The 21882-nt window shown below is 47.6% G+C and overlaps 1 protein-coding gene across 10 annotated transcripts in view; it reads left to right on the forward strand.

Annotated features, from left to right (window-relative positions):
* Window positions 1–21882, forward strand: part of HIVEP3 (HIVEP zinc finger 3) — a 254857-nt gene that overhangs the window by 141682 nt on the left and 91293 nt on the right. For 6 of the 10 annotated variants that reach the window (XR_007709111.1, XM_050715102.1, XM_050715107.1 and 3 more), the window contains one exon: window positions 21211–21305. The exons of 1 other annotated variant lie outside the window; for it this stretch is intronic. The gene's annotated coding sequence lies outside the window, so the exon portion shown is untranslated. Of the gene's footprint in view, window positions 1–2741; window positions 2880–9343; window positions 9485–21210; window positions 21306–21882 lie in introns of those variants that run through there. 3 more of the 10 variants (XM_035565059.2, XM_035565060.2, XM_035565062.2) reach the window with 3 other exon arrangements.

Here is a 21882-nt window from a genome sequence, read left to right on the forward strand (position 1 = left end):
GCTGGGTGCCCTGGCCCCTTCGGACTGGGAGGGGATGTTTCAATAAGTGCTTCTTGTCTATGATTTTGTGATTCTCACAGCCTGTTCTCAGTTCGTCCCCATGTGCAAAGAAGGGAAGGATAATTCTGTGTGCGTTGGGAGGAGATGACCTATCTGGCCTAGTCAAATCATTACTATCATGAGGTTTCAGCTGGAATCTGATGTGCTTACACAGAAACTGAGACAAAACCTTTTTTTTTTTGTTCGTTTTTCTTTTTTCCCCTGACTCTGGCATGGAGTAAATAAGAGACTTCTTTGATGCTTTTGCTTGTGCAAAAAGTCCTCGTGTTGCCGTCCATGCTCCTGTGAGCTATATTTCGTTTATTACATGACTGCCCAAATGCTAAAGCTCAACTGGATGAAGAAAGGGGACGCCTGGCCATATCCAGGCCCTTCTATTGCCACAGTCGGTCCCCTCAGACCCCCTGATTAGACTGGTTTGCATTTAAGTGACAAACTTCAGTTTTCAGCCCAACAAAGCCGAGTCGGCCGGGGCAGGGCTGTGGGTGCGATGTGCTCAGTGTGGCTGGGGAAGCAGCCTTGTCCTTGTCATTGCAGGCTGAAAGTGCTAATTTCAGTGTTTGTCGAGTGAGCCTGGAGGGTGCAGGCTGCTCCACATGCACTTGTTAAGAGTCCTTGTGGGGTCCCTTAGCGTGTCCACTGCCTGCATCTGTACAATTCTTTAAAGACCTCATGCAACTGCACCTACTTATGGCAAAGTGACTGGCTGAGAAAGAGCGGGGACACCATGACAGCATGGGAGCAAAATTAAATAAGACTGCAAAGCATTTCTACGTCACGCTGTGATTCTCACTTCTGTCCGGAATGTGAGAAGCCGAAATTGGGTGTGAAACTGGAATACCAAGACAACAATAAGCCCATAGAAAGTACATGTATTATATAGTATTTTCTTGTTTTTAGCACCAAAAGCACTTGGTGGAGGCAGTTAACAGGGAGATGGGCTGCGGCTGGTTGGAGACCGGCCAGATGGGTGTTTCGGTAGTGGGTTTCCAATCATTAATTCTTCTGAAAAGCAACATGCTGTTTGCTGAGCAAAGTGACAACACTGTTCATGTTCACCCTGAAAAGCACATCCTGCTAGGTTTCTGCCAGAGTAATTCTTTCCATTGTAGAGACCTCACAGCGTCGTTATTTCATCCTTAGATGACTTTTTTTTGGCTCAACCCTGACTTTGTGAAATCTGGAGTCAGATAGGAATATAGGTTTGGCACCAGTTGTGGGGGTTTTGTTTTTTTTTAAACTAATGACATATAAATATATATATGTGTAGTATATTTGTATATATATATATTTGTATATGTATATTTGTGTATTTTGTGTATATATATATGTGTTTGTGTAGCCTGCATCAGAAAAGGAAGGCTCAGATACAGGTTTGCTACTTTTGCCCCCTCTACCACTGCTGCTTTCACCATAGTGCATTACCAGATACACTACAAAGTGGCAATGCAAGCTTATTGAGCATATACCGATGAACTGAGCAAAATAAGGAACCTTGGTAAGAGCTCCCATTTTTCCCAGTAAACCCCTCTCTGTAGAGGTATTTCTAATGACCAGAGGAAGCACGAAACATTTTGCTGAATACGCACGTGTGTTTTAGACGTAAGCACAGCCTGGGATGTGAGGCTGCTTGTCCTCCTCCAACCCCCCCAGCCTCAGGACCCGGCGCTGTCGTGCTCTGTCCCGGGAGATCCTCGCCGGGATCCCCCCGGGAGCGGGGACAGCCCCCCCGGGGCGCTTTTCGCATCCCCCCGTGGAAGCGGGACTCGCCTGGCTGCCGGCGGTGTCCGAGGAGCACTTTGTCTCCCCCTCCCAGCCCAAGGGCTCAATTTGTGACGGGCAGGGATTAATTAAAACCGAAGAAAAAAAATAAAAATTAAAAAAAAAAAAAAAAGGAAAGGGAAAAGGGAAAGCGGCGTGCGTTAGGGCAGCCCACCGGGCAGTTCGATGCTGCGGGGTCCCGCTGTGGCCGTGGAGGCGGCGGGCCGGTCGGTGAGCTCCGAGCGATTTTCCCTTCCCTGGGAAGCCCCGGGCTGCCCCCGGCACGGCCCCGCGTGGGCGGCCCCGCGTGGGCAGCTCGCCGGGGCCTCCCGGAGGGTGCTCGCGGGGTCCCTCCGGGACAACGCCCCCGGGCTGGCCGTGGCCGTGACCCCCCCCCCCCCCCTCCGTCCTCCCCCTCCAAGCCGCAGCCCGGGGGAAGGAAGGGCAGGAGGCGTGCTCGGCTCGCTCTCGGTTTTTCCGGGCATAGGGGACGAGGAGGAGGGTGTGCAGGGGATGGAGGGATGGGGATGGAGGGATGGGGATGGAGGGGCCGGCACTGCGCTCCCCGCCTCCCCGGTGCACAACCGTGCTCCCCCGGCGGCAAGAAGCCTCTTTTGTGATGGAAAAGCTCTGGGCTGTGCGGGAGGGCCGCTTCCTGCCCGGGCTCCAGCCCGGCTGCGTTTTTGCCCCCGCGTGGGCGGCCGAGCAGCCGGCAGGGAGCCGCGGCCGGGGCTCGCAGCGCCCGGAGCAGCGGCCGCAGGCTCGGAGGGGCTGAAGGATTCCCTTGTCTGCTCCGAAAGCCGCAGCAGCCGCTTGACAACAGGAAACAATGTGTAGTGAATGGAAAAAAAAAAAAGAAAAAAAAAAAGAAAAGAAAAAAAAAAGGGGGTGGCGCTGCCCGACCAACTTCCCTTTACATCACTGCCCAAATAAGGAGCTTTAAACTAACCTTTTCTATCGCAGCCCGGCAGAAGATCCCCCTGGAGCCCCGGGGTCCCTTCCTCGCCCCGGGCAGAGCCATGGCAGAGCCGCGGCTGCAGGGCGGGGGCAGCACGCAGGTAACCGAGCCGGGCGCTCCCTTCCAAGCCGAGGGGGGGGGCTGCAACCTCTCCCTCCAGCCTAGTTTTTTATTAATATATATATACTTTTTTTTTTTTTTTTTTTTTTTTTTTTTTTTACTCGGAGCAGCGCCGAGAGGGGAGGCTGGAAGGGGACGGAGCAGCCGGGAGGGGGGCGGAATGGAGAGCGCTCGGGACGGCCGGGCACGGCGCGGTGCCGAGGGCACGGCGGGGAGGGACCGGGCTCTGTCCCCCCCCCCAGCACGGCCGCCTCGGGTCCTCCGAGCCGCCGGCTGCCTTGCACCGGCATCGGGCTCTTAATTGGCGGCCACCTCTAATTAAGCTCCGGTTCGAGCCGCGCACTCGGGCTGCTGGCAGCACGCGGCGGGGGGGAGCGGGGTGTCCGGCTGTCTGTCTGTCTGTCTGGTTGTCTGGCTGGCCGGGACGGATTTCCTCCTTATCACTCGCACAGGAAAAGCAGCGGGGAGCGGCGGGGCTGCTCCCGGGCGGTGCGGGACGGCTGCGGGGTGTCCCTCGGGAACCCCCCTGCAGGCGGGGGGGACCCCGCACCCCGCTGCGCGCAGAGGGCCGGGACCCGGCGCTGCCCCTTTGGGTTTTTTTCTCCCTCTTCAGCGTTTCTCTTGGGCCGATTAGCACCTGCACCTCGGCGGAAAATGAGGCAGCTTTAAAAATGCATCAAGGCTGAGTAAATGAGTGCTAACGATTTAAGCTTCTTAAGCCTCCTCGATGGAAATTAATAACGCTTTGGATGCACCCAGAGGTGTGATCAGAAATGCAGACGTGCGCTGAGCTGCTCTATGCAAATGTGTGGATTGTTATTCCGGAAAAAGGCACTGTGCATTAGTATTATGATTATTTTCTTCATCGTTCTTTAGCTAATTGGCTGGCTGTCGTGAAAGCGCCTGGCGCTTTTACCCAGTTACACTCTGGCGAGTGGAAATGGCTGGGGCAGCTGACATGGTGATTTATGGTGTGAGCAATACAATCCAAACCCTGCTCTGCTGCCGGAGGGTAACCTGTAGCTTACAGGCTTTTAGTTTCCCTGGTGTTGAAAGATTGTTAGTGTCAGCGTGCAGAGCCAGGTTTAACCTTCGGTGTCTGGATGCCAGATAGCCCCTTTGCCATCCCTCCTGTCTCTCTTGTTTTACTGGGCTTCCCCTGGTGAGCTGCTTGTGCTTGTTGGGGCTGTCCTGTTTTTCTCACAGCCTCAGTGCTTCTGAAACTTTTTAGTCTGATTCTCGTAGGAAAAAACTTGTAGGGTGATGTCAGAGTGTGTATTCACAGTAAGAAAAGGTGGGATTTGTGTGGGGTGGGATGTTTGGTTCCCAGTTGGCTCACAGGCTCCCAAGCCCGCTACAGCAATCCCCATTGCCCCCATCCCTTCCCCCAGCCCTCCTCACCAGCCTTAGCAGACAGGTCCACTGCAGGGCTCCTGGAAAGCAGTTTTCTTTCATCCCTAGAGAGGCATCCTTCAATGAAGGATGGAGAGATCCTGTTGTAGGAGATGGCTGGGGGTTGATGTGTGCTGTCCTGTCTTGCTTCTGAGAAGAAAAGCCTTCTCCTTCCAAGGCTTGCAGTCTGCCATCTGAGTCCGGTGAAGGATCCACTGCAGTCCTTGCTAAGAAAAGGCCAAGCAAAGTCTTCAGAAGACTTGCGTGAACTGTGCATCAAAGAAAAAATCTTCCAGAAGTTACTGGTTAATTAATGAAAGTGTTACTGCCGAGCTGCTTGCAGCATTCTGGGCTTCGTGTCCTCAGGGACACATTCAGCACCTGCAGAGGTGCGCTGTGTCCCCTAGGGAATGCCTCTGAGGAGCCCTCTCCTCTCCTGGGGAAGCTCTTGCAGTGTAAAAGAAGGGGACTTATTCACTCTGACCGATCATTTCAACCCTAAACCATAATGGGCACATCTAATTTCCCCGAGAGGACCTCAGGCTCTGCTCTTTTTGTTTTCCCATCCAAGCAAAACCCCATTCTCACAGCCCGGGGGGGGGGCAGCAAACCCTGCAATGTTTGCAGTTGGCTCTCAAAAAATATCCGGCGGCCGTCAGGAGAACAGGGCAGTGTTTGCCTCGTGTGGTTTGCAGCGAGCACGAGCGCGATCGGATGCGGGGGACTCCAAAGGGGATCCGGTGGGGTGAGTCCCCTGAGAAACAGTTTCGAAAATAATATTTATTCTGAAGTTAACGATGAAAGTGCTGTTGAGATGAACCTTTCCTGAGCTGTGGGGATGAGGCATCGCTGCCATGGGTTGGTTTAGCAGGGAAGTGTGTCCCAGCTGGGGAAATCGCCGTGGCTGGCCTGTCCGTAGGGTGGCAGGGCACCACCGAGGGGCTCCAGGGAACTCCCTGCCCCACGTCACTGCCCAAGTCCCCTGGCCACGTTGGGTGGCTCCTTCTGCATTAGGGAAGCTGGCCTCGCTCCGGCTTCCTCCGTCTCCCCTCATCGCCGAGGTTCCTGCTGACTCTGAGCTCTGCCGTCATAACTTCTGGCCACATTTGGCTGCACATGTTGAATGCAAAAAGTGTTTCAGCAGACTCGCCGTTTCTACAGCGCTTTAAAGCATTTAGTTTCTTGGCACAGGGTTCAAACTTAGGAGAAAAAAAACAACACAACCAACAACTCAGGAAAGCAATTTATTTAAAATATACATTCAGCACCATTGTCTCTGACTTTAAAAAGGCTGCTTGTTAGGAGATCTTTATAGCTCTGCTGGGATCTGCAGTCAGTTAGGATGCAGGGGAAATATTTATTCTGTTTTCCACTCTGCCCATTACACTTGTCGAATTCTTCCCACCTTCCCCTTGTTAACCCGCGCCTGCAAGTGAGCGATTTCTCACCGGTGCTCCCTCTCCTGGGCTCTGCCGAGACCACCTTGGAGGAGGCGAGTTGTGCTGAGCGCTCCTGCTGCTGCACGACAGGAATTCGAGTTGTGGTCTTTCCCAGGCTAGCTTTGCATGTTCAGCTGGGGTCTCGGTCTCTATAGTTGGTGCAGTAATCAGAACGGGGATTTTTTTTTTTTATCCTGCCCAGCTCTAATTACAGGCCTGCATAAGGTGAACCTTTTAATGAGCATCAAAGGAAGCATTGTGTGTCGAGGAGGGCCTGTGTTAAAGGGACTAGGGGATTACTCAGTCATTCAAAAAACATTCGGTGAAGGTAAATGTGCAATAAATCTTCCTTACCCTCTACCTTGCCTCGTTTTCTTTGCAAAGCCCTGAAGTGAGCCAGCCCCACCACCCCAGTAAGCCCAGGCTGGAACCAGCTCGTGTGTGCTGGCTTTTGCTCACTGCCCACCTCTTTGAGCTTCCTGAGGAGGCGAGCAGGGCTCGTGCATGGGGCAGGGCAAGGCGAGGAAATCTGCCCTGCAGAGCTGACCGAGGTGAGCAGGGAGATCTCCGAGCATTCGCCCCATGGAAATCTGAGAATCCTTCTCCCTAGGAGGAATGATGACAACCGATCCATCTAAATACATCTAGATGGTATTTTTGTAACCTCCCCCCCCCCTTTTTTTTTTTTCAGTCACATGGAAATTTTGGTTTGGGGGCATTTTCTTTCCACTCAGTGATTTTTATTTTTATTTTACAGTAGGGTTAAGTAAGAGGAAAACATGAGTGAAGTCAAGTTTTCCAACCTTCCCCAAACAGACTTGCTGTGCGCAGGGACAACTTGTTCCTCGCTGCCTTGTGGCCCGGGCAGCATCTTTCATCATCGCGAAGTGCTGTGGCAAATGGTGCAAACTCCGAGTAGAGCATTTTCAGCATTGTGGGAAGACTTATTGTACAGAGATTACCTTTTTTTTTTTTTTTTTTTTTGGTGCAAATGAGATTTTCAGTTTCAGCAGGTCCCCAGTCTCCAGATCCGAAGTCATCTTTCCCACACCATTTATCCATCCCTTTCCTTGTTCCTTCCTCAGACTGTGGAGGGTTGCGTGTTCATTAAACCATTATTTAGGCTTTGCAGCACTGGGAGGCTTTGGGGTTTCTGTTATTTTTCTCTGCTTTACTATTAGACCTGCAGATTTTAGGCAGGAAGGTGAAGCGTGTCAAAAGTTGGCTAGATCCAACTGAACTCAGACGTGGGATTTGGGTTCCTGCAGCAGTATTGCTCTCAGATGCATCAAGACCTGGAGGGGTTTGCTAAGCCTTCATTTGGCGGTACAGTTTAGAGGGGAAACCTCAAGGGAATCCCCCAAAATTGAGCCTGGCCCTTTTCCCAGCTAACCTGGTTTTAAGTGTAGTGGTTCCCTGAAGTCATTATTGCCATGCTCCTACCACCAGATTAAAATCCAACTGCAGCCTAGGTAAGATGGTCTCTCCTGAAGGGCAGATTACTGCTTTGCAAAACTCAAAAGGCACAAAATAGACACAACCTTGCATTGTGTAACAGCACGCTGTCAGTTTTCATAGGAACTGCTGGTAGGTTGAAGTCTCACACAGGCACAGAGCAGCCTCGGCCACCTTAAGCTGAGTGATTATTTTTATGGTAGCCCTGTCTACGGGCAACATCACATCAGTCTGTGAGGTGGCATTGATGAAGGGACCCAAGAGGTGTCGAGTTGTGAGCTGTTTGTGTTCCCAGCCTGGGGTAGGGTATGGTCTTGGGTTAAAAGGCTGATATGCTTGATTGTGCGGGTGCTCCCCAAAAATACTGTGTCAAGGTAAGTTGTGGGCTGAATGCTTTAGAGGTCTCTGTCGCTGCTGGTGGTGATGGTGTGCAGGCTCTGACCGTTTGATCTAGCGAAGGTGCATCAACAGTTGTTACTTAAGTGGTGGAGTACAGGGTTCACAAAATAGTTTTGGGAGCTCCTAGGGATTTAGGAGAACCACCCTACGTGGTGGCTGCTGCCCCAAGATGCTGGGAGATGCCAGGAAAGAGGGTCAGGCTCTGCTCACCCCCAGCTGTTCTGGGGGGCAGCGAGGACACCAAGGGGATGGTGACCCAGAGCCACAGCAGCAGGTTTGTCACTAACTGGAATGCGTTTCAGGGTTTTCCATGAGGCATCGCTGACTCTTTAAATAGCTGCCCACGGGTTTCCTGTGTTTCCTCTTGCCCTGTATTCAATTTTCTTGATTTTCTTCCCTTCTGGGGAGATTTACTGATAAAATTTAAAAAATACAGAAAAACTGAATGTGGGGCTGAAATGAGGTGAATAGAAATTAAAAAGAAAAAAAGTTTCACGAAGGTTACAAGCTTTGGAAAGCACTGGGATGGCACCCACCACCTGTAAAACAGGAGCAGCTGCAGGCTGCTCTGCTGGGGTGAGCTGTGACTTGGTAACGGGCTGGTAATTTGCAGGTGCCACCCTATTACCGCCAGGCTGTCAATCTGATAAACTCTCTTGGAGGACCACACCAGGTTTTATCAGCTGCAGAGCTGGCTCTTTGCAGAGGATCAGGTGGCTTGGACTGAGGGAGGATGAAGGTAATGCCTGCTCCTTGAGGAGATGCAGCCTCCAGGAGGACGAGCATTGCATGATGTTAATAGAGTGGTTCTCCTTAGAAGGGCTCTTCTCAGCAATTCCTCTTCACAGAAGCAGTGAAGGGATTTCTTCAGCTGAGATTGAGGTGCCCTGTATCTCGGCCTGAGTACTGGTCTGAACTGGGAGACTTCTCTTGTGGGGGACATCAGGGCTGGGAGGGGCAGGATAAAGCCTTTCTGTTTGTATTTGAACTGACCAAAAACCTGTTGGGTCTTTGCATGTTTTAAAGAGGGAAATAGTGTTGGTTGTGTTTGAAACAAAACTGAATACATTTTGAAGATGCAAAATGTTTGACTTTGGGACAAAACAGTGCAGTCAAAGGTCAGGCTAGAACCAAGTACAAAAATAGTGTTATAGATATCTACCCAAAAATGTGAAACTTTTCTGAGTTGGAAGGGAAGTCAAGCTCGGTGTTTAATTACCTCCCACAAACCTGCCTGTAGTGCCCAGGTATTTCCTTCATGATTTTCTCAGGCTAAAATTAACAAAAACTGTAGAGAAACCACTCTTCCCCACCATTTCACCACTGTGTTTACGTGAGAAGATTGGCTGGGACACAACAGTGCAACCACTGTAGCTTGGAAGAAGTGTACATTTCTTCTGGAAGTGAGGATCTCTGCTGGAAGAGGTCCTGCAAGAATTCAGAAGCATTTCTGGCCAATAACGTTTTGTGGAAAAGTGTGTGCCTTGGTTCCCACTTCTGTAAAATGGGGTTAAAAATATTCTCCCTCCCTCCCAGGATCGTTGCCACACTCCCTCCGCAGCAGTTTGTAAAACACCACAGAGTTTTTCCACCAGTGTGAAAAATGCTAAATAAAAGTAAATGGGTACTATTTTTAATAATATTCTAAGTGCTTCATGCTACAGTGAATGACTACAAATAACTATGAAAACATATTATGGTAAAGATTCACAGTTACGGTTCATGAGCACTCTAGCCTGAGGAAACTGTTGCTTTTCAGCACTGATGGCCCAGCAGCCACTCAAAAAACCTGCGGAAATGGGTAAAAGAGATCCAAGAATCGCCCCAGATCTTCCTCGCGCCATACAAGCCGACCCGCCAGCAGCACGGGCTGGATCTTCATATCTGATAACATCCTACGGTAATGACTCACTGTCTAATGAGTTTACTGCCGTGGTTTGTATCATTGCTCAGGCAATCCTTTTTAATTCAAGGAGTGTTTATTAAAACCAAACCCTTGCTGCTTTTGCTAACCTTGTTTTAAATGGCGCTGTTTGCATTCAGAAACAGTACAGCGAGGAAGGCTGAAATCATTACTGCCAAACTGAAGAATTTTTTCGTAACCCTAAGACAGTGCTCTGCTTTCTCTTAAGCTGAAGAAAATGCCCGCAGTGTTGGTTTTATTATGCATTATGCAGGTTTGGGGTCTTTAAAGAAGTTAAGGGAAAGTCCCAAATGAGATGTTGGTTGCCTTATAGTCCCCAAGGAATATAGTTGCTTTTTGATTCTGCCTGCAATTCATTGCCGTGGACATGGTCTGCTGCCTTCATGTTTTGATCTGTCATCCACCTGTGGGGATTTGCTGCAAAGTTAGAAAATACTTTGTCTTCGTATTTGCATTAATCAGAATTCAGAATTATTCAGCAGATAGGAAATGGTGTGCCAAAATGTTAAAGCAGCATTTAAAATTTTCTAAGTAAACAGGTGTAAAAGCAGAAACGAAGGCAATCAAGTATGTGAACGTAACAGAAATCCTCAAATCCCGTTCCTTCCGACCTGGAGATGAGTCTTTGCTGGCAGTCAGCGATGTGTCTAGCCTGTCCCAGGAGCTTCTGGTTGTGGATGTGTCAGTCCTGTCGAGCACAAAATGTAACGCAGAAATTCAAAACTGGATGCTGTTGTTTTTCTTTATTTTTCTTTCTTTTTTTTCCTTTTTTTTTTAAACTCATTTTTTGCCATTCTCAACTAGTTTGAGTGCTATCTCTCTTCCTAGGTGAATATGAGTTTATAATGTTCTGTACTTACTTCTAATGCAAATCAAGGTGACAAATGTGATCCTCTTTCACATGGATGAGTGCGTGGAGTTCCTCCCAGGACAACAAAAGCTCCTGGCTGGTGAGGGCTTGAAATCCAGAGCTCTGAAAGGACACAGGGTGGACAGGTGAAGACGTATGCGAGGACAGGAACTGGTGCCCTGTTAAGGAGCAAAAAATTGAGGTTTAAATAAATAAAAGAAAAAAATAAATAATGTTGTTCACTTATTGAGAGGAATAAGCCAGTGAAGAGCTTGAAGCTGGTGAGGGTACTTATTGCAGAAAATGGTTTTGGAAAGGTCTTTGCTGAAAAACATCTCTTTTTGGGTAATAACGGTGGGAAGCCTGAGATGCTGTGCAGGTCCAGCAGCAGCAGCAACGGAGCTTTGTCTGGCTGTGCTCAGAGAGCAGGCTTCTCGTACCCAGCATGGGCCAGACAAGCGTGGGAGCCTCCTGAAAATACAGACGCAGTTTCACGTGAATGGAAACTGCAATTTTGCAAGCCTTAGACCTCAAATAACTGAATGAATGTGAGTGCTGAGGGGGGAAAGTTTAGACAAGCTCTGATAATTTGGTACTGTTCTTTCCTGCTTTTGTATCAGATCTGCATTAAATACTAAAATGCCTTTCACAGGGCGGGACGTGCCATCTGAAATGGTCATTTAAGCTTTTTTTTTTTTTTTTTTTTTTAATGTCTTATCTGGGAAGCTGCTTTTGGAATATGGTCATGGATTAAATCACTATTCAAGGATATGTCGTTGCATCTATGTGTGTAGAGGGTACCTGCTGTGCCATCACCAAGACATTTAATTGAAAAGTGATATTTTCAATAACTATTTCCAGCTCTGTTTGCCCAGGGTGGGTAGCCAGTTGCCACGAGGAATCATCATCTCTTTGCGCTTGATGGGTGTGTGCATGTGTGAGAGTGAGTGCAGGGGATGTTTTCCATTTAATAATGTTATTTCTGGCACTGCTGCTTTTTCTGTAATCACTGTGGAAACTGTTATGCTTGGGGGTTCATCAAGGAAACTCTGTAAGTTCTTCTAGGGAGAAATATATTAAGCAAGTGGCTGTGATACGGGTTTCATAAGGGCTCACTTTAATTGGGAACAGTGTTTTCAGGAGATTTTTACCCAGAGTGCTGGAAAAAGGGCAGCTTGGTGTTTGGAGCCTGGTGCTGCGTTGTCTGATGGTGTCTCAGGAGAAAAAAAAATAAAATAAGAGTCAGATTTTCTGTTGAAGAGGAAAAATATCTGAAAATAGATCAGATCTGCCCACAGACTAGTGATGGTTTGGACCCCGAGTTAGAGAAATATAAGACGTTACAGATGTGGCTGATTTATTGTGATAGGGGTTTTTAGAGCCATCAGTGGGTGTCCTGCTCTGCCATGGCCCCAGCTGGCTCTGTTAGAGCCCAGAGTGGCTTCAGTGCATGGCTGAGGCGGATTTGGGATGCCAACGGGCACGTCTGCCACGTGCACAGCTGGAGGACGTTGGGACCACGGGTGGTGGCGCAGCCACCTCCAGCCACGAGCCTGCTCCCAGCACCACGCCACAGCTCTGCCCCCTTGGCGTGTGTGCTGCAGGCAGGATTTGGGGACTAAGGCATATTTGTGCTTCACATGCTGGGGGGTCATTAACCTTTCTCTGGCCCAATCTAGAGGCTGGATTATAGCACAAGGACCTGCCACGCCGGACCGCGGCAGGAGGTCACCTTGCTCAGCAGCCCATCTCTGGAGGATGCTCCGAGCCTTGCAATGCATCGACCGTGGGATAAACCTCTTCTAGTCTGAGCATTCATGTTCATCATCATTAACATGTTCACAATCAAAACAACACTATCACATAGAAATTGCAAGTATTGGAAAAACTGGCTGCGTGTTGACAGCTTCAGGGAGCTTACCACTGAAGACAAAATTTGGAGGAAGAATGCATAGGCAGGGGGAAGAGAAAGGGTTACGGCAGCTGAGAGATGGGATGGCTTTGCTAGCTTTCATATGCAGTGTATTTTATTTGTGGTACTTAAGAGTGCTCTTTTTCATTGTTGTTTGTGGAGAGGCTGATACCGGAAAGAGGAAAGTAGGTTTTGTCTATGCTATACATATTTGATGTTTTGCGAGCATGCATTTTAATAATTACCTTAATAAGTTACTCAAACTTGCATCTCACTTTATTTTGGAGTCTCTGGAGGCATTCTGTTTGCTTAACACTCTTAAAGTCTTTAGAGCATTCAGCAAAGATTTATTACTATTGATTTATATGGCACCCAGAACAAGCTTCATGGCAGCAGTGTGCAGAAATTATGGTTCTTCCAGGACAGCTTCACCCACCATTGAAACAGAGACTCGTCTGATTAACAGGAGAGCAGAGAGCAAGATGGACAGATTCATACAATTTCACGACCTCAGTGATTAATTATTTATTGAGCTTTTAATTTTGCATTCATCATTCTAGTACTGCCTTCCCTGACTTCCCAGAGTAGCTGCATGGAGAGGTAAAGCATCTACAGGTACCTTTAGAGCAGGGAGGTTTGCAGCTTTGGTTGGAGAGGAGTTGTGCTTTGTGTTGACCCCTGAGACTCCAGAGAGGAGTTAACATCTGCTTTGCCCTGGGATATTTCAAATTTTTCTTAGTTTTAAACCCGAAGAGCTGAGTTTCTCCCAGTACTCTGAGTTAGAGGGCAGATGTGTTAATCCATCCTGGCCCTGGCCGTTGATGATTGTATGTCTCTTTTTTCCTCCAATTTACTAGGGCTGTGGGCAGAGAGGGGTTGCCACTGTTTTTCTTAGCAGTCCCTAATCCCTAGCAGTTTGGCATGAAAAACTCTTTTTTTCTGCTTTGTGCTTCAGGGCTTCCAAGCAGGTGCTTGCAACGTGCTGTAGGTGACCCTGCTTGGCAGGGGGGTTGGACTGGATGATCTCCAGAGGTCCCTTCCAACCTCAACCCTTCTGTGATTCTGTGAGGAGGGCAGTTGTTCTAAGCAGACAGGCAGCTAAGGATGTTTTGTCTTTCCTTTTTTTTAATTTTATTTTAATTTTATTTTTAGCATTAAGGATGTCCTCAACTGGTAGAAGGACACTGAGGTTTAGGATAATCTGGTGCTATGGAGCATCAACTTTCATCATTGTGACTGTTGGACTGTTGTTTTCTTCCCTGGCTGTGTTGTCTTGCTCACGGATTTGGATATCTTCTGGGGTGGGTTTTCTTCTCTTTCAGCGGGGACATCCATGGGGCCTCTGCACCCTTGATCATTCCCAGAGCTTGTGGTATAGTTGAGAGCCTGTGTGTAAGCCTCAGGTCTCCTAAATGCTTGTAGCTGCTGGCTTTACAGAAGTCACCAGGGCATGAGAAATGGTGACCTTGTGCTCCGGCCCAGCCCCCAGCCGAGGCCATGCACGGTGGCGGTCCCGGAGCAGCAGCCTGGTGCTGAGCAGCCTGGTGCTGAGCAGCCTGCTCGCTGTTTCATCCACAGGATGCGCTGGCTACGGCCGTCCCCGACAGTTCCTGCTGGTATAATGGAGCAAGAGCGGTCATTTGTCACTTTAAGGCAAAAAAAAAAAAAAAAAAGCAGAGATCGGATGATGCCATTAGGGGGACAGACGCTCCCACCAGGTAATCAGGAGGAGAGGCTGGGATTGTTCCTAAGAGATCTGTGATGTGGGAAATGGAGCTGTCTAGAAGGAGGCTTTTGAAGTAAAAGTTCTTTCCTCTGAAGCTGGCCAGGTGACCTGTTGAGTCTGGCTCCTCCATCCTCTGTCACAAAGGCACCCTGCGTTACACCCATGAGTCCATGCAGAAAAACATGGTCCGTGAGCCGGGCTCTTCCCGCAGCCAACTTCACACTGGTTCAGGTGAGATGTCAGTACCAGGAACAGCCCCCTGGGGCCCCCGAACAGGGAAAAACCATCAAGTTAACCAGACCTCACACTGCACGGTTTCCCCCCTCTCAGAGCTATGGTATTTTATTGATGAACTGGGCTCGTTGACTCCAAAAATCCACTTTTCTCTTCAGTCCATGTGGTGCTGTGGAGAGAGCTGATCGGAATCACCACAATAAAATTTTAATTAAATGCCAGGCAGCAATTTGCAGTGAATAAAATGTGGTACCTGCAGTACACTGTCGACATCTGTTCATGGACCCAGAGGGCCATTAGTGACTTTGAGAACCAGGAGAAAAACACAGGTCCACTTACCTTGTTTTTTATTCTTTCATTTCGGGGCAGAGAGACCTATTATGTTTAATATTTTATAGCAATACATTGCTGCCATCCTTCCTGTGAGTCATTTTTCCACAAGAAGCACGTGCTCGCTGCGTTATTTAACCCCTTTAGAGGGTTGAAGGGTGGACTGTAAGTCTTCTACAGAAATGCTGTGTATTACGTGCTGCCACTGCATTGCTGCACAGTGCCAGGAAGCAAAAACTGCTTTAATGCGCAGCCATCTGCGCTCAGGGGAAGGCCAGCAGCACACTGGAGACGGACACAGATGTCCCAAAATCACCCCGAGGCTCAGGCCTGGGTCTGAAGCTCTGACCCATGCTGAGCTCCTCTCGCATGGTGGTTTTTACCCCACGTCTGAGTCCCACAATGCAGATGATCATCAACATCTTGGGACCAGTGCTGTTCAATATCTTTATCAATGGCATAGACCATGGGATCGAGGGCACCCTCAGCAAGTTTGCAGGTGACACCAAGCTGAGTGGTGCAGTCGATACAACAGAAAGATACCATCCACAGGGACCTGGACAAGCTGGAGAAGTGGGCCCATGTGAACCTAATGAGGTTCAACAAGTGCAAGGTGCTGCACCTGGGTCAGGGCAATCCTGGACATAAGGACAGACTTCAACAGAGAAGTGGCCAGCAGGTTGAGGGGGGTGATTGTCCCCCTCTGCTCTGCCCTTGTGAGGCCCCACCTGGAGTCCTGTGTCCAGGTCTGGGGCCCTCAGCACAAGAAGGACATGGAGCTGTTAGAATGGGTCCAGAGGAGGGCCACAAAGATGATCAGAGGGCTGGAGAGCCTCTCCTATGGACAGCCTGAGACAGCTGGGGCTGTTCAGCCTGGAGAGGAGAATTCTTTGGGGAGACCTCATTGTGGCCTTTCAGTCATATTTTTTATATGGAGAGTGTCTTTTCACATGGGCAGACAGTGATAGGATGAGGAGTAATGAGTTTAACTAAAAGAGGGTAGGTTTAGATTAGGTATAAGGAAGACATTCTTTACTCAGAGGGTGGTGAGGCACTGGCCCAGGCTGCCCAGAGGAGCTGTGGGTGCCCCATCTCTGGCAGTGCCTAAGGCCAGGCTGGATGGGGCTTTGAGCATCCTTTGCTGGTGGGAGGTGTCCCTGCCCATGGCAGGGGGTTGGAACCAGATGGGCTTTCAGGTCCCTTCCAACCCAAACCCTTCTACTATAATATTCCATGACAAAAATCTGCATCCTGAGAAGAGTGTTTCTAACCTGGTAGTGTGAGGAGTTTGATCCAACCTGGAGATGTTTCAAGTGATGGGATGACTCTCAGTGGAGGGTTTTCCTACTGGTCTTTGAACTTTTTCCTCGCTTTTCCTGTCCCATGAAGGTCTATGTGCCCGTGCAGGTACCTTTGGACTTTTGCTTTTCACATTCTTGCAGCCAGTTGTGTCTCCCCATAAAACATCTCCAGTGGCTTTGTTAAATGAGATTTTGAGCTCTTCAAACCAGGTTTGAATTTAAGAAAATATCTCACAGATGGTTTTGGGGAATTCCTCATGTTTTCTCTAGGTTTCTGACTCAGGAACCTGGAACTGGGCACAATTATATGTTGTTTTACTGACTTTCAGCAGAGCTCCTGCTATGCAGCCTTATAGGTTTGAGGCCAAAAATACATGCAAGTTTCATTTAAATAACTGTAGTGGAAACTTTCTATGGAAAGAAGATACCCAAAAAAGCCCCTGAAAGAACAAAGTAATTGCCTTACAGAAAGACTTCCTTTTGCTGCATTGTTTTCCGTTTGCATCAGCCGTTTGTCTCCTTTGGGTTGTGCAGTTGTGGTTCTTCGGTGTGTCATCCAGCAAAAGTACAGCAGAACTTCTGTGCACAGAAGAAAATTGCTACCTTTTTCTCTGTCATAAGGAGAAAAACAAAAAACAAAAAAAACAACAACCCAGCTGTGCTCTGTACAAATAGTCTGTGACATGAGTGGAATTGAAAAATGACTATTAGTCCAGAATGCTGTGCTGAAGGTTACTCTTTTGTGTCGTCCTTCAGATGAGAAGGTTAAACAATATGAGTGGTGGTAGCACAGAAATTGCTAATATGTGGGAGCTTCTTGACCAGTGATATCAAAATACGGTGGCATTTCAGCATGTGCTGCAAAAACAGATGTGTTTTTTGTTGACCACCTTGTGACAAATTGAGCTCATTTTATTGCAGGACTGCTTTGTCAAGCTGCTAAAGCCTAAAACCCCCAGAAGGTTCTGGTTTCTCTTTTGGACCAGTGTGACTGCACAAGTGTTGCATTGTACTGCACGAGGTGTGATGCTGCTGATGGGGTGGGAAGAGTGGTAGGAGCTTTCTTGTTCTTGCTCTTGGGAGGAGCCTGGGGATTTGTATATTAGAGGCTGGAAAGTGATTTTTTTTTTTTAACCCTCTTTTCTATCACTCATTATGCTTTAATTTTAAGTCTCGTGAACTGCTGGTTCAATCTCAGTTCATAGCCTCGCTCCACTTCCTTTGGTTCAGCAGAGTACTTTTACTCTGCAGAAGTGTGAAAAAGTTAAAGTGCCTACTGCTTCCTCCTGCCTGCGACTCTCTTTGCTTTTCTGTTTGTCCTTTATGATGTCTAAAGGCAATGGTCACGCTTCTTAATGTCTTGAAAAAATTCTAAAACACCATACTGAAGTAAAATAAAACCAACAAGCACTAGAAATGTGCCACATGAATCATTTTCTTGTTGATAGGGTTGAATGCAGGATGAATGAATAGTGGTAGGAACTGCCATAGACACCATGTCATGCTTGACAGCAGAAGATTTCTTTCGAGAACATTGCATTTTAAATGTGTACACAAAACTTGGGTAAAGAGGGTGTATTGCTGATTTCCCATGAGCCTTAAAGTGAAGACATAACCGTGTCTGTGATGCTGCAGCTATCTGCTGCATTGTCTGGTCTGGAGAGACAGAGTGGTGCATCTGTGCCAATCCTGCAAGGTTTGAGCTGTTTGTGTGTCCCGTATAGGGAGATGACTAAGGGGGCTGTATCCCACCTTTTCATATCACCTTTTCCTTGAACACACTTGATAGGAACTGCAGTAGCCCAGGAGATGGGAAAGACAAGACCTGGTGGTCTTGGTCCAAGTGCTACCTAGAAGTTCAGTTCAACTGATAACTCTAGAATATATCATAAGGTTTCAGGTTTATATTTGGAGGGCGATCCAGAGAAATTTTCTTCTCAGCTGCTTATCACAGATTTCAGAGCTCCATAACCTGCTGGACTTGTTTGTCTTAGTTCTTCTTCTCAGTGGCTTGCAATATCTTTTGCTAAAAGTGCACCTCACTCACCTCAGACCACAGCTTCAGGCTTCTGCATGATTTCTTGCTTCCCACCTAGGAATGTGAAAATAGATGGTGATGATGGATTTGTAAGAGTCATATGGAGAACAAAGAGCCAACCTAGGGAGATTGTCTGAGTCTCCCCAAAGCAAGAGACTTGTGCTAAGGGGCAGCCTGGTTTCTCCTGAGATGGGTGAAGGGTGTTAGCCCAAGCTGGCAGTGTGGTCAGCCCATCGTTACGTGGGGTTTAGTTTAATTCCCTACAGGATGACAAGAAAGTCCTTGTTAGACATGGTCTTAATCTTGATGCTGATGTTAATTAATCCTGATTCATTGTTATAAGAGTATGAAGTCAGGCAGGAAATGAGCAAAAAACATTACTGGGGGAAAAAATCTTTGATTTCACACTTCAGGGTGTGGGGAGGGAAAGCTTTGAAGTTGCTGTGTTCTTGCTGCAGTATACCATATTAACGTTTTTGGGTTCGGCTCATGAAGTACTCTCTTCCGTCACCCTTAGAAGCATCGGATGTAATTAAGCTCAGAAGCAATGGTCCTTTCCAGCTCTTTCCTGTCAGCAGGGTGAAATAGCACATAGATGGTGGATTTTTTTTATTTTTTTATTATTTTTTCTTCGTATTCGGGGAATAGTGGCTGCTGAAATTCAGTTACTCAGGGCTCTGTTACCCCCTGAGAACCACAGCTTTGCTAGCATCTGTTCTCTGCCGCTGCATCAAGACCCGAGATGCTTTCAGTTTCTCATTTAATGGGCTGCAGCTTGACCTGTGAGTCTGCTCGGGATGCAGCATTGGGGGCAGATGAGAAGAAGCCCTGCCAGAGGCACTGTGGAAACCCACTATTTTGTCAGAAAGCAGAGCTAAATGGTATGTAATCGCCCCGAGCCATTGCAAAGGAAACTTACAGACATCTCTGTGCTGGACCAATTGTGCGATTTACAAAGTTGTTTTCAACCCCAAATAGAGATTTTTCTGCTAAACGGTTTTGCAAGCTTTTATTCAACATGAAACGGAAAGAAGCGAGGACTTTCCCTGTGTGAAGGCACCTGCCAAGGGGATGGCCGGCCCAGTGACCTACCCACCATTAATGGCAGTGCCACCATCTTCTAGAAGCGTGCAGGGAAAGGTCACGAGAGCCCTGACCCTCCTCTGGCTTAGCAAGGGCAGTTTGGCTGGGATATGAATTTTTAATTTGTGTTCAAACCACTTTCACAGCATCATTGCCTGGAGATAGAAAGCATGCAGCCTTGTTAGAGAGGGTGATAACAGCTACTTTATCTCAAGTGTCTGGACTGCTGCTTTATTTTTTTTTTCCCTTTTCCTCTTAATCTGATATTCTTTGTTCACAACCCAGATGGGGCAGATGCCTTCCAGTTAAGATTGATGTAGCTTATCAGTAGAAGTCTGCCTGCCATTTCATAGGATGCACCCCAACTAAAGTGGGATAAAAGCTGGAGCTTCAGCTTGTCAAAGACAGTGTGAAAGGAAATCTGTTTAAATGTTTATGCATCAGCAAGGCAGCAAGGCCAGCTTTTATTCCCATGGCATTTCAGTGGCTCTTTGTGATTAGAGATGCCCTGGAGATGCCTCAGTGGCGGAGGAGTGACATGACAGCAATACTTAGCTAAAGCCAGGGCAGCTTTGCACTGGCCAGCATCACTGTGTGCTTCTGAAATGCTCTCTCTATTTATTTATTGTTTGACTTCTCTTCTAAGATGCATATTCACCTTTGTTAAAAGCATCTGTAATGCCTGTTCTGGCACTGATTTTTCCTGGCTTATCTGCAGCCAGGTGGCAGCGAGGGCTTGATGCTGCTGGGGCACAAAGGGAATGCACCCAGGGGGCAGTGGTGGCTGTAACGAGCCCCTTTTGGTTTCTTGAAATCCTTGGTGAAGAACTCTGCAGAGAACAGAGACTGCCTGTTCACCGGGTGTGCAGAGGGAAGAGTTTGTGGTTCGGTGGTGAGGCAGGACCAAGCTGTCCCCAGACACTCGAAGGAAGATGCAGGACCCTTCACCAGACCAGGTCTGCCACCGTCAGCAACATGCCAGATTGCCGGTGACTTATTCTAAATCTGCTTTAACACTTGATGAAAATTGCTAAAAATATTTTCTCTTGCTCGTCAGCCGTTGAACTCCTGCCCTCCAGCCCCGTCATTATTCTGTGCAGTTACATCTAATGAGAAATTAGTGCTCTGAGCATTCACGTTGCAGTCTTTCACCTGTGAACAAATATTTTGCATGCTGTGTGGGAAGGCAGATTTGTTCAAAAATATAAATAGTTTGATTCTGTATTATGCATAGACACAAACAGAACATTTGAAAATATTCAAGCAAGGCCTCTATTGAATGCGCTTTAGTATTTCCCTAAGTAGAGGGTCCTTTTGAGATTATGATACTGGACCAGGCTCTTCTTTTAATGTGGCAGGTCTTCTGCACGACATTGGCATGTGAGTTGGTTTCCCCAAGTCTCTGTTTCTCTCTGTAGGTTCAGTGGGGCAATAATTGGCACTGGGTTGGTTCCGAAGTGTTATTTTTAACCCTTGAAGCAAGGACAATCAAGACTTCAGGGCAGCCTCAGATGCTCCAAACCCTTTCCTGATGGGCAGTGGGTTAACTTCCCTGATCCAAGTGTGGGAGAGCCCACCACGGTCCTTGAATTGCTGTCTTGGTACTTTTCTGTCCTTAGTCAGGAAGATTTTCCTAGTGTGTAACCTGCTTCCCTTTGTGCTGTTTTAAGGCTCTGACATCTTGTGCTATTCTGGACAGGCCAAGAAGATAGCTGATGTCTTTCTCTTGTGGCCCTCTTTATATATTTGGAGACTGTTATGATGCTTCTTTTTAGTCTTTACTCTTTCATTAGATGAATGTGATTTATTTTTATTTTTATTTTTTTGGTGTTTTCTCAGTCTATGCTTTCTCGACCTCTTGTCATTCTTGCTGTCCATGTTGGGACTCTTTCTACAACTTTATTGAAATGCAGCGTCCCGTAGTGTCTTTAGTAGTGCTACATAAAGAAAAAGTTCCCTCTGTGTATCTGGTGAGCACTATGCCTCTCTGTGCATCTGAGTATGATGCTTGCTTTTATTGCAGTGATGTGATGGTGTCCAGTTCTTGTTCCATCCATGATCCTTTGTAATCCTGAGATCCTTTTCATAAAAAAAAAAATAAATAAATCTTTGCAAGCTGGTAGTTATTTCCCCTGTGACTGTCATTGATTGTTCCTGCCTTAGTACTGTTCACCCATCATTCCTGAATTGTCTTTTTCTTTTTCTCTCTCTTTTTTTTTTTCTTCCAGACCATTTCTACTACTTACCAAGAACATTTTGAATCCTAATCCTGGCTTCCGAAGTACTTGCAGCCCATCCCAGCCCGGTATCAGCAGCAATTTTAGTAAGCATACTATGTTCCATCATTCCAATCACTTTTGAAAATAGTGAATTTTGTTGGACCTCGGATGGTCCCTGGGACATCCACGTCCTTCCCTGTGACAGCACGCACTGTGGCAGCATCCCACAATGCTGTATATGCCCTGAAAGAGGTACAAAAAGAAATGAGACTCCCTGGGACGATGAAATTTGTGTCCCAAAGCAAGAGATTTTATCAGCCCCTTTGAAGTTTTGTAATGAGAAATATGTTTATTTACCATGCCGGTGCCTGAACAATACGGGTTTTGTGCAGGGCCAGGTGTTTGAAAGAGCAGAAGCTCTGCATTGTTGCAAAATCAGCAAGTTGACTTTCTCCTGCGTATTTGTACATTTTTTCTTTTTTTTGTTTTCCTGCTTTCTCAATGGAAAACCCACCTTCTGTTCACACCCCATAGATGCCCTTTCGTTCAGCAGACACTTGTTAGTTAAAGAGCCTCAGTGTTTCAGGCTGAGGCCCAGGGGGAAGGAAAGCAAACATGATTTGTTTCATGACTTCACACCGAGGAGGAGGTTGTGAGTGATGGTGGGAGTGTGCTGGACCT

This window comes from Cygnus atratus, chromosome 23, assembly GCF_013377495.2.
Source record: "Cygnus atratus isolate AKBS03 ecotype Queensland, Australia chromosome 23, CAtr_DNAZoo_HiC_assembly, whole genome shotgun sequence".
NCBI classification, from domain to species: Eukaryota; Metazoa; Chordata; class Aves; order Anseriformes; family Anatidae; genus Cygnus; species Cygnus atratus.